The sequence below is a fragment of the Microtus pennsylvanicus genome, chromosome 2 (genome assembly GCF_037038515.1).
Source record: "Microtus pennsylvanicus isolate mMicPen1 chromosome 2, mMicPen1.hap1, whole genome shotgun sequence".
Lineage (NCBI taxonomy): Eukaryota > Metazoa > Chordata > Mammalia > Rodentia > Cricetidae > Microtus > Microtus pennsylvanicus.
The window spans coordinates 31,618,992-31,629,152 of record NC_134580.1 but is presented as its reverse complement, the minus strand read 5'-3'; positions in this window follow the sequence as shown (position 1 = coordinate 31,629,152).

Genomic DNA, 10,161 nt, shown 5'->3' with positions numbered 1-10,161 from the left:
TGAGGGGAAGGGATAAGCTACAAACTGGGAAGGACATACACATTCCAAAGTAAAACACAGAAACGAAACTCAGGAATCTAGAGACAACACTGGAGTCTACTGCATACCCTCATCAACAGAAAGCCATGGAAAACCAAGATGGTGAGGCAGCCAAAGAACCAGAAGAGGATTGTGAACCCTCCTTTACAAAGTTTGGTGGGCTGAAAGAGAACGGCCCCACAGGCTCACATATGTGACTGCTTGGCCGCAGCTGCTGGGACTGTTTGGGAAGGATTAGTAGGTGCGGCCTTGTTGGAGGAGATGTGTCATTGGTGTTGGGCCTTGAGACTTCAGAGGACCATGCCAGTCCAGTCCAGTTCTCTCTGTGTCCTGACTTCCGGGTCAGTTTGTAAGCTTCCAGGGACTGCTTCAGCACCAGGCCTGCCTGTCTCAGCCGTGCTCCCCACTGTGACGGTCAAGGACTCAACCTCTGAAACCTTAGGCAAGTCCCTGGGTAAGTGCTTTCTCTTACAAGGTATCTTGGCTATGGTGGTGTTCCAGCACAGCAATAGAACCGTCACCAAGACAGTAAGTACCCTGACTACAAGGTCTTTTAGAGGGGTACAAATGATTCCATCTGCCTTGCTATCTCTATGGGATGGTACACACGTGGGCTCCTTGGGCAGCCCAAAGGCAAAATGTCCTAACCCCTGAGAGGATGCAACAGGGTTGCTGCCTCAGGGCCTAGACAATGGGGGGGGGGGGCTATGCACTTGGGGCCAAAGGACCTGCTTATGTGAGGTCCTGAGAAAGGACCTAGCTCCATCTCAGCAGGTGCTGACTGAGATAAACCAGCTCTCTGAGCATCTCCCAATCAGCTAATCTCTGGAGTTGGGGTTATCAGAAAAGGGCACCCACCTCTGAACTGAAGAAGGGAACTAGGGGACCCCTAAAAGTCTCTGCATCTAATGGGCCTGGGGCACAGACTTGTGATTTCTACATTGAGGTAACCTTATCAAGATGCTGGGCCATCTGCCAAGAAAGCAGAATCTTGACTGTGGGACTGGCTGAGGCTGAGAGAGGGAGTGGCTACTTCATGTGACCCTGGGTTTGCAGCCAACACAGAGCACAGGGCACTTTAAGCGCCATGCATCTGGCTACCACCATACCCTCCAGGCCAGGTGATCTCAGACGACTGAGACTGAAAGTTGATCTTGCCGGCACTCACCAGTATGGACACTGGCACGTGGTCAAACACTGAGGGCGGCGCCAATGAGAATGAGCTCCAGAATGGTAGTAGCGATGGGGTCATTATCAAGTTCAGAAGCAGCCACTGAAGCTGCTGCCCCCACCGCTACCTCCTCCACAGCAGAGTCCTGCTCCACCCTGCCACCTCTGATTCAATGTAGGCTGAAAGTCCTGTGGCAGAGGCTGGGAGGAGTGAAAGAAGTCACCCCAACAAGTCCTGGGGGCTCTGAGCAGGAGTGCGGCAGCACAGAGTGGCCAATGTGTGTGGCACTTCATGCTGAAACTCGCCTCCGACTTCTGGAGGAGGTTATGCTGCTAAGTAAGAGCGGCTGCAGCACACGGCTCCACCAAGCCTCAGTCAGCACACTTGATGTCAGAACTCCGTGTTACCCGTTCTTCTGGTCGCTGGAACGGAACACCTGACACAGTCAAGGGAAGAGGTTTGTTTGCACTGGAGGTTCCGGGGATATAGTGCATCATGGTGGAAAGGTCTGGTGGCTGAGTGGCCAGCCCTACGGCTGCTGCAGCGGGAGGTCACGGGCTATAGACAGTAAGGAGAATGCGACTCGGACCATCAAGGCCTGCCCTCTGTTCCCACGGCTAGCCCCACCTCCCAAAGGTCCCAGTGCCACTAGCTTCCCACCAAGTGTTCAAAAACATAAGCCAGTAGGGATTTCAGGTTCACCCGAGGCCCTGAGAGTCACTCTGAGGGGCTCTAAGGAAAGCAGGTTAGGGGGTGATCGGAGGTGCAGGGTAACGGGCCCTTAAGGGACAGGGACAGGCCCGAGTGTGTCTCCAAAGACATGGAGAACAAGCAATGGACTAAAACGACAGGGACTGGGTTGGACTCCATCCGAGGCCTGCTTCCAGGATGCCCTCCTCACCAGAACTCTCTTGTCTTAGATCCTGCAGGAACAGAGTAGGATCAAGGACAGGACAGAGTCTTCAGGTGACAATATCACTTTCCATGGTCCTTTCCCTGCCTCTGGCCAGGAGCTCCCTAGCTACACTGTAACCTCTGCTCAACAGACCCAACACCCTTCTACAGCCACAGCCACACTGAAACCCCTTCCTTCACCACCACCACCACCTCCACCCCCCCACCACCCTCACCACCACCACCACCCCCCCCACCACCACAACCCTCACCACCACCACCACCCACCACCACTACCACCCACCACCACCACCACCCCACCACCACCCCCGCACTCCCACATGCTCATACCCACCACACTCCTTGCATCCTTGAGGAGGGCTGGGAAGCTATGTGGGCTGGGAAGCTTAAAAAAGGTGCAGTCGGACTACTTCCATGTTTCCACTAGAGGGCTCCCTCACCCGGAGCCAGTTCCCTAGGTCACCATCAGGGAAAGCCCTTTCTGGACAAGAAACACTCCCAGGATCTGGCTATTACAAATAATACTGCTATGAACATAGTTGAACAAATGCTTTTGTCATATGATCGGGCATCTCTTGGGTATAGTCCCAAGAGTGGTATGGCTGGGTCCAGGGGTAGGTTGATCCCGAATTTCCTGAGAAACCGAAACACTGATTTCCAAAGTGGTTGCACAAGATTGCATTCCCACCAGCAATGGATGAGTGTACCCCTTCCTCCACAGCCCCTCCAGCAAAGGCTATCATTGGTGTTTTTGACTTTAGCCATTCTGACAGGTGTAAGATGATATCTCAAAGTTGTTTTGATTTGCATTTCCCTGATTGCTAAGGAGGTTGAGCATGTCCTTAAGTGTCTTTTAGCCATTTGAAGTCAGGACCACGAGGGGTACACCCACCCACTGAGACAGTGGGGCTGATCTATTGGGAGCTCACCAAGGCCAGCTGGACTATGACTGAAAAAGCATGGGATAAAACCGGACTCTCTGAACATGGCGAACAATGAGGGATGATGAGAAGCCAAGGACAATGGCATGGGGTTTTGATCCTACTTCATGTTCGGGCTTTGTGGGAGCCTAGCCAGTTTGGATGTTCACCTTCCTAGACCAGGATAGAGGGGGGAGGACCTTGGACATTCCACAGGGCAGGGAACCCTGACTGCTTGTTGGACTGGAGAGGGAGGAGGAGAGGAGTGGGGGGAGGGGGAGAAGGGTGGGAGGAGGAGGAGGGAAATGGGAGGCTGGGGGGAGGAGGAAACTTTTTTCCTTTTCTCAATAAAAAAAATAAATAAAATAAAATAAATTTACCAATAAAAAAATAAAATAAAAAAGAAACACTCCCAAGTCCAGGACCATGGGAAGTGGCTTCTCTCAGCTCTTTCCTGTGCGATTTCTCTCCTGCAGAGGCCTCCCTGGATGTGCTCAGCTCAAGGGAACCAGTCTGGACCGCAAGAAGCCACCACCCAGGCCCAACACAGAGCTCGGGCTTCCCACCTCCAGCTCCTGCAGTCTGAGCTGCCACAAAGTCTCCTTCCAAGCTGTCCTTCACCAGAGACACTTGAAGATACACTTGAAGGTTCGGGCCCCAGCTGGCCCCCAGTTTCCTTTGTACATGGCAGAGAGCCAAGTGGGCCTCTCTGCTCATCCTCCACCTAGAGCTATCAATATTGCCTTCTTTCTTCCTTCCCCCCTCTCTCTTCTCAGCCCCAAAGGATTCCTCTGCAACAGGTGGCATGCATTCATCACTACGAACTAAGCGACAATGGTGCTGCAGTGTGTACAGCACTCATGCATGCATCCTGCTCCAGTGCCCAGCTCCTGCTCCAGTGCCCAGCTCCTGCTCCAGTGCCCAGCTCCTGCTCCAGTGCCCAGCTCCTGCTCCAGTGCCCAGCTCCTGCTCCAGTGCCCAGCTCCTGCTCCAGTGCCCAGCTCCTGCTCCAGTGCCCAGCTCCAGCTCCAGTGCCCAGCTCCTGCTCCAGTGCCCAGCTCCTGCTCCAGTGCCCAGCTCCTGCTCATGTCCCCAGCTCCTGCTCAGGTCCCCAGCTCCTGCTCAGGTCCCCAGCTCCTGCTCAGGTCCCCAGCTCCTGCTCAGGTCCCCAGCTCATGCTCCAGTGCCCAGCTCCTGCTCAGGTCCCCAGCTCCTGCCCTGGTCCCCAGCTCCTGCTCCAGTGCCCAGCTCCTGCTCCAGTGCCCAGCTCCTGCTCCAGTGTCCAGCTCCTGCTCAGGTCCCCAGCTCCTGCCTTGGTCCCCAGCTCCTGCCCTGGTCCCCAGCTCCTGCTCCAGTGCCCAGCTCCTGCTCCAGTGCCCAGCTCCTGCTCCAGTGCCCAGCTCCTGCTCCAGTGCCCAGCTCCTGCTCCAGTGCCCAGCTCCTGCTCCAGTGCCCAGCTCCTGCCCTGGTCCCCAGCTCCTGCTCCAGTGCCCAGCTCCTGCTCTAGTGCCCAGCTCCTGCTCAGGTCCCCAGCTCCTGCTCAGGTCCCCAGCTCCTGCCCTAGTCCCCAGCTCCTGCCCTGGTGCCCAGCTCCTGCTCCAGTGCCCAGCTCCTGCTCCAGTGCCCAGCTCCTGCCCTGGTTCCCAGCTCCTGCTCCAGTGCCCAGCTCCTGCCCTGGTCCCCAGCTCCTGCTCCAGTGCCCAGCTCCTGCTCAGGTCCCCAGCTCCTGCTCAGGTCCCCAGCTCCTGCCCTGGTCCCCAGCTCCTGCCCTGGTCCCCAGCTCCTGCCCTGGTCCCCAGATCCTGCTCCAGTGCCCAGCTCCTGCTCCAGTGCCCAGCTCCTGCTCAGGTCCCCAGCTCCTGCTCAGGTCCCCAGCTCCTGCCTCAGGTTCTGCTCTGACTTTCATGCCTCAGCACCACACCGCTTGTAAACACATCAACTTTGTCACATTTCCTTCTGGTCACCTTCGACCTTCATACCTTCTGACATGTCATGGTTTGTTAGCATGTACTTATCTCTAGCCAATCTGTGGTAACTGAGGTTGCCTCTAGCTTGCTTCTGTAGAAATAATGCCACAGCGAATGACCTTGTCCTCGTAAGAGAAGTAACTGCTCTCAGATTTGAGGTTGAGGTCCTCTCAAGAGTGGAATTGCTGTTTTCTGGGTATCCATTCACACTACATTACTACTGTTACTACAACAAAATATCTGAAGCTAGGAAGGAATAAAAGAAAACAAGGCTTTCAGCTCATTATTTTGGAGGAAGACGCGTCTTGCAGCATAGTTAACTGCTGGGCTTTAATGCTGCCTCAGCATAGGGATTTGGCACCATGGGAGGAGCATGCAACGAAGATTGCTGGCTCACCTAGGCTGGCTGGCCAGAGAGCTCCCAAAATGGCCATCGCCTGCCAGCGCTGGGGTGACAGGAGGCACAGCTACACTCAGCTTTTTACACAGACACTGGGAACTCCAAACTCAGGTCACCATGCTTGCATGGGAAAGACTCTTAACCCATTGAGCTATCTCCTCCACCCCACCCACCTCTGCTCCCTTCTTAACCCACTGAGCTATCTCCCCACCCACCCCACCCCACCCCACCTCACCTCTGCTTCCTTCTTCTTCCCTGAGACAGGGTTTCTCCGTAGCTTTTGGTTCCTGTCCTGGAACTAGCTCTTGTAGTCCAGGCTGGCCTCGAACTCACAGAGATCCGCCTGCCTCTGCCCCCGAGTGCTGGGATTAAAGGCGTGCACCCCCTCTGCTCCCTTCTTAACCCACTGAGCTATCTCCTCCACCCCACCCCCTCTGCTCCCTTCTTAACCCACTGAGCTATCTCCTCCATCCCACTCCACCCAACCCCACCACTGCTCCCTTCTTTTCTTTCTCTCTCTCTCTCTCTCTCTCTCTCTCTCTCTCTCTCTCTCTCTCTCTCTCTCTCTTTCTTTCCTTCATTTGGGGGGGGGAGGGCTAATAATTCCAGTATGTTCCAGCACAACCTTGAAAATGGGTGTTATGGCTTGAGTGTGGCATGGCCCCCACAAGCTGCTGCTTAGAATGTTCTGTCCCATCTGGTAACATCATTGTAGACACGGAATCGAGTTGTCCAGTGTAGAACTCTCGGGGCAGAGCTTATGGGCATAACTGGATTTCTGTGCTCCCTGGTCTGCTGAGATAATGAGCAAACAGAGCCCCCAAGGTCCTATTGCCATGGGTATGAGTGGTTCTAGTATCACACCTTTCCCTGATGATGGACTGTGTCCCCTGAACAGTGACCAGAACATAGCTTGGTTCTGTTTCTATGAGGTATTCTGTTATACATAAAATAAAATGTAAGTAATATAATGAGCATCTCCTGTCGGCACGGACCCCAGGTTCATCCTTCAGATGTGACATCCTCTGCGCTCCATGCACATAACTATTCATCTGCCGCGCTTCATGCTTTTCTGAGATGCTCTTCTTCCATCCTTCCCAGCCTCCAGCTGCTGCTGAGACCCACAGGTGCACCCATCACACCAGTCTCGACCACCTGCTTGTCAGTCGCCATTTAACTGAGGCATAACTGCAAATTGACCCAGCTGACCAGCTGGCCCCTGGAGGACACATGGTGTGTAGTAAATTCTCCTTTGTCCTGTGAGGAGCATGGTGCTCTTGCAACATGCAGCTGTCAAGCATGTGGCAGGGACCGATGGCCATTGTGCATGGTGGCTTCACAGGTAGAAACGCCAAGGTTGAAAGAAGAGAGGCCATAAAGGCCTGGAACAGAGCCCTAGATGGGGTGAGTTGATGTGTTTCACATATACCAGCTGGCTAGCTCATCATAGAGCCCAGGCTAGCTCATCACAGAGCCCAGGCAGCCACGGCATCATTCTACAGCTGAAGAAAGAAACCTTGCAGAGATTAACTACCCTTTCACACCAATTCAATCCAATTCAGAACTCGTGCCTACATGTCCTGACTCCCAGTCCCTCTGGCTGGCCAGCAACAGCTTCCCTCAAATAAATATCACTTCTACAAGCAGCCGGACACCAGGTGGGTAGGCCCCAGCCCTAGCAAGTCCCTTGGTCCCACAGGTTCACAATGAATGATTTGTGTTAAGAAAACTGAAGGACACATGTGGAGATATACCTACCTACTAACGTTTGCATGCATTTGAGATCATTTGGAACACAGGGGTGTTCCTTAAAATTCAATTAAGAGAGGACAGAAACAAAAGCAAAGTCCCATGGCTACTAAGACACAAAGATAAGAAGTAGCCAAGTGGGGCTGGAGAGATGGCTCAGCGGTTAAGAGCATTGCGTGCTCTTCCAAAGGACCCGAGTTCGATTCCCAGCAACCACATGGTGGCTCACAACCATCTGTAATGAGGTCTAGTGTCCTCTTCTAGCAGGCATATATGCAAACAGAATATTGTATCCATAATAAATAAATATTAAAAAAAAGAAGTAGCCAAGGGAGGGAGAGTGAATAAGAAGCCAGGCGTTCAGATGAGTACAACCCGCAAAACACAGTTAGGAGGACAGCCAGGTGGGAGCAATAGCCCAGAACAACAGGCAGGACTCAGCAGGTTGGCTGAGCAGGGCCTGCAGGTGACCCAGGCAGCTGAGACAGGCCAGTCCTCAGGCAGCTGAAGCATCAAGGAGCAGCCCAGAGCGGGCACAGAACACAGACCTTATGACTGAACTATAGTCTCAGCCAGAGCCTTTATAAGGCCTTGGTCAAAGCCAGAACCAGTCATAGCTGGATCCCAGATGGGCAGAGCCAGTCTTGGTTAGGGAGAGCTGCCTAGGGCCCTTTGCCTATTTCCCTGTCTGTGTCTATATTAGGGGGCTCCCAGGTCCCCGTGTCTTTGTTCTTCGGCATGTATACGTGTGAACTCTAATTTAGGCTTTTTGAGGTGGCAATGGTCGCCTCATAAATCCGTGGCTATTTTCTGCTGACCAGGGTGTGGCACTTGGCATCTCACCAGCCATGACACTGTCCCTTTGCAAGGTCTTGCTGGTTGCCCAGTCACCCTGTAAGCATGAACTTGGGGTGGGGTGACCCTTCCCATGGCTTGAGCTGGTACCATTTAATCCTACACCAGCAAAGCATGTGCTATGCCACTGCCATTTTAATTTTACACACAAGGGCAGCCAGAGCAGCCTGGGCCTCACGCAGCACAAGTAGGAGACCCCGGTTGCCAAGGAAGCCTTGAATGTTGGGAGTCTGTGCAACAAGAGCTGGACAGGAGTGAACATCGTCATGGCTCCTTGAACTGAGGAGATGTGCTTGTCTATACAAAGTCCCTCAGAGAAAGGACCCAATTGATTCCAGCTCCAGGGCTGTGACAGATGAGCTAGCCAGACAACAATGGGGCAACGAGGAAGATGGGCTTCCAGAAAGACTCACCACCCCTCAGCACTTCAAGGACCTGGTCCCACTTGACCGCTGAAGCAAGACATTCCTGATGCTTCCCTCTGCACAGGGGAGAAAGGAGCTGGGTTTTCTTGGGTGTCTGGCAGTTGTAAACCTGCTAAGGCTTAGCATGACAGGAGTCAGCCCCGCTCTCCATCCAGCAGCTGCAAAGATCCCACTAGGCCTGAGCCTCAAGGCCAACACCATGGTGGTCTCTCAGACCAGATGCCCTTTTCCAACACCCCCCAACACCTGAAAGTGTGGAGGCCTGAGTATAGGGTCCAAAAGAGCCCTCTCCTCCACACCCCTGACAAGTGTGGCCCAGCTTCCTGACAAGTTCCCCATAACAGACAGGTTCCTCTTCATTCCAAAAGCTCACTGCAGAATGTGCTTGGTCCACACTCCCACACCCCAAGAAGGAGGGAAGGGCAAAAGGTGAGGTGCTGGTGGGATGCGTGGAAGGTTATTTTTAGCTCAGCCTGTAGCTTACTCACAAATGGTCCCATCAAAGGAATCATTCTCAAAGGCCATCAAGAGACGTGTGCCTAGGAGGATTTATGAGCTTAGACACCAGGTTAGGGAACTCTCCTAGATCAGCCATCACGTGACTTAAACTTAAAGATAAGGACAAATGGCTTTCAGGACAGTCCCCGAGTCTCAGCCTTAGGCCACTCAGTGAGTCCTCCCTAGAGGAGGAATAGACCCCATTTCAGACCCCATTTACCCCACACAGTACTTTTCCTGTTTCCCAGTGGATGCAGGGACACCAAGACTGTCACTGAGCTTGCTGCTTGTTCTTTGTCAGACCCGAGTTCCTGAGTCCAGACACTGAAGATCATTCTTCCCAGTTGCAGCCTCTCCATTACCCATTGGCCAAAAGCTGGTTTCCCCAAACTCTTTCCACACTACCCACCTCCAAAGCTGAATCCCCAGAGAGCAGCACTGTGGCTATAGCCAAGGTGACTGAGTTGTCATTTCCTGGAGAATAGAGGAATGAGAAGTCTCCAGACCAGAGCTAAACTATAGTGTCTGGGGTCCTCTCAATTCATCCCCCTCCCGGTTCTTCTCAAACCCACCTTCAACTCCCTACCAAGACACCTGAAACTCTGGGGAGCCTGTTCTCAAACCTTGCTCCAGATCTGACCTGCAATGCCATCCGCAATTCAAGCCACAGTTCTCAATCTGTGACATGTGACCCCTGGGTTGCATAACAGACATCCTGCACATCAGGTATTTACATTACAATCCATAACAGTAGCAAAATCACAGTTCTGAAGCAGCAACAAAATAGCAGTATGATTGGGGTCAGCGCAAAGTGAGGAACTGTGTTAAAGGTTCACAGTGTTGGGAAGGTTGAGAAGCACTGCTCTCGCGTCTACACGGAGCATTCTGCCTTGCCTCGTCCCACATGCCAGCTGTTCTCCCTGCGCTGGGAATACCCAAAGTGCAGAGGACAAGCTCGGTTCCCACTCCAGTCTCCTGAGTCCCCACCCCCACCCCACCCTGGCCAGGCTCCGGGAAAGAAACGACTGGAAGTGGTTGACATAACAGTGAAGACAGGACCTTATCTACCTGCCCTTTGGATGGGGACAGATGAGGAGGAAATGTTAGGGACACAGTCACTCAGGGAAAAACAGACCAGCCACTCTGCCCAAAGCCAGTCAGCTATCCAGGATCCATAGCCCGGGTAGATCCCTTCTGGAAAAGGATTCAGAGAGCATGCTCC